We start from the raw sequence: 2,873 nt of genomic DNA, 5'->3' as shown, positions 1-2,873 counted from the left end.
TGTTTTGCTCTCTGTGTGTGTGAACCCCACAGGAAAATGATGAGATTTGTTTCCCATGTGAATTTAGAACCCTTTCCAGCGACAATAGGGCACCACAGCTTGATAAAATTTGGCAAGGGTTACATGGTGGTTGATGGTATTATGAATGGTATCCTCCATCGTGTCAACTTATTTGCACTTTTTTTTAAGGGCAATCTGGGGTTAGGCGGACCCTTACCACCAGCTGCCCCATGTGGCAGAGGGATTCGATCCTGGGCCTTCAGCTTGACACAGGACCCCGCTTACCACATGGGATACCACCTCGGTGGTGGCACTTGATAGAGTTAGCAAGACCATAATGGAACACAAGAAATGTCTTCTTTTCAGAATGATGTCTAAAAACTTGGATGTGTTTGGATGCTAAGAGGGCGAGAGTTGGGTTTTTAGAAATCCAGTTTGTTTGAAAACAATTTTTTGGCAGACTTGGTTCGTGAAAACTTCATTTTCCTTGTTTGGATGACAACCCATTTTTGGGAGGCCTTTATGGGTAACTTTATGGCCAATCTATCCATCGGAAAATGGTTGGGTTGGTACTATCTGTATCAGGTATATTTTTTAGCTATTTTGTAGTCGCTCTTAACTGGTGGCGGTTGTTTCTTGTCCACCCACTGGCTGGAAAACAGTCAGGATGGTATCGTCCTTGTAAGGTGACATTATATCAGTTGTTTTTTGGCAAAATACAACAACAAACAACAAAATGATGGCTGAAAAAGGGCCAGAAAAAAATGCTAGCTTTTTTGTCCATTTTTCTATCATCTACCAATCGGAAAATGGTTGTGTTGCAGCCGCTGATGGGGTGGTTAGAAATTGGTTGAGCAAAGTTAAAAAAAAAAGATTTTGTAATTTTTTTCAAAAGCAGCATGAGTTTTAAATCTCACAATATTAACAGGAATGTTGCGGTTTTGAATTTTATCGCCAGATTTTGAAAATCTCGGCAATATTTGCAACTATGAGAGAGAGAGAGAGAGAGAGAGAGAGAGAGAGAGAGAGAGAGAGAGAGAGAGAGAGAGAGAGAATTGTCCAATTGGTAACTGCTATGATAATGGACAATATGATTTCAGGCAAGCATTCACACCGGATTCTGGCTTCTCAAGGGTATTCCGGTGGGATGCTGGTAGAATAGGACAATGGGTGAAAAAGGACGTGAAAGGTTTCATTCACTATATTGAATTTAGCTCTATCATTTCTTGTATGAGAGCACAAATCCTTCTTCATTAGCTTCAAAAATAGGTAAAAAAAATATAACAAAGTTAAGCATAAAAATGAAGATCAAGACTGCATAGAGCAAATCATGCTAGCCGAATGAAGAATTGAGCATCTACACATGAAATTTGAGCGAATTAAAGTGTTGCACGTGAAGTAGATCAACATCAAATTCGTGGAGATCAGCATGGAGGATGATCATATATGAGGGGATTGATCGAAATCAAGTTAAAGATTAATCGATCCATAAAAAATTGACAATCTACCATAAAATTTGAGAAAACAAGTGAGATCTCTTCAACCTTACGTGAATTTTGGGTGAATTCATTTGAATCTATATAGACTGGGTGTTGGAGTGTTGACTTAGTGAGTTTATATCAGAAAAATTTCTCACATTGGTGCTTGATCAGAATGAATTAGATGAGATCTACCTTGATTGATGTGAATTCCACCTCTAGCATAAAATTTGATGGTGGATTCATTGTTTGTTTAGAGATTTCAGTAGATGGATGATTAGATCTAACATTTTCATGCTTAGATCGGTGATTTATGAGAAGTAAATTTGAGAATTATAGTAGATCTGAAGATTCATAGTTAATTTTACAAGAATTAAAGTGTTAAATCAAATTGCAACCATTCTTCTCATTTTTTCGACGAGTTCTTGTGCTCTACACTAGATCTGCATAAATTGGAGTGCTCTATTTCCTTTCTGAAGGTCGGATCAACCTATGTAAGATGAATATATTCTTTGCAGTCATGAGGTGTTGCACAGAAATTTCTGGCCAAGCCAGAGGACTCCAACAATAATCCTACCAAAAAATTCATTTATGCATTCTGTCCAGCAAAAAATCTTGCAAAATACTTCAGAAAGAATTTACTTTTAATAATTCATATGATATCATCCGGAGTTGCAAATTTGGGTATAGATTCTACTCATCTCAATTTCCATTTTAGAACTTTGTTTTGTGAGAATTGAATTCTTGAGTAGCTCTAAAAGTACTTCTAAAGTCAGTGAAAATTCAAATTCTATTTCTAATATAGTTTTGTACTACGGAATTGGTACAATTTTTGTTTTCGAATTGATACAAAATTCATTTTAAAAAGGATTCACTCGTGATAAAATCCTGCAAATTTGTATGGAGATTCAAAATTGTATACTTGCTGCTAGAATTTTGTAATCTCTGAATCGCTACTGTATTTCTCCTGTTGTTTTTATCGATCTCTATACATCACCTTGCCTTGTTCAAGAATGTCTTAAAATAAAAAATTGTCTAACGTTGACAATTGTGAAAAATCAAACTGTACTTTAAACAAATCTAAATTTTTACACTACCTTTCTATCAATCCAACTTAAATTACTCCAAAATTCATTCTAAATCGTGAGATATAGCCAATTTACCAAACCCTGTCTTTTGTTACTATAGGTTACTGCATTCTGCCACAAAACAAACCCTTTTAATATACATATTTTCACCCACTTACTGGCCTCAATAAATTATAAAAAATTATCAGAACCTAGCATACGCATACATAACCCTAACCGATACTGATCACCAAATTGAGAACCCTAAAAAACTACCACTAATACCTCTTGTACCAAGCTACTCAAATAAGCAGTAGAGTAGTAGTTC

Source organism: Nuphar pumila, chromosome 4 (assembly GCF_984573655.1).
Source record: "Nuphar pumila chromosome 4, dmNupPumi1.hap1.1, whole genome shotgun sequence".
Classification (NCBI taxonomy): domain Eukaryota; kingdom Viridiplantae; phylum Streptophyta; class Magnoliopsida; order Nymphaeales; family Nymphaeaceae; genus Nuphar; species Nuphar pumila.
This window is presented reverse-complemented; position numbering follows the sequence as displayed.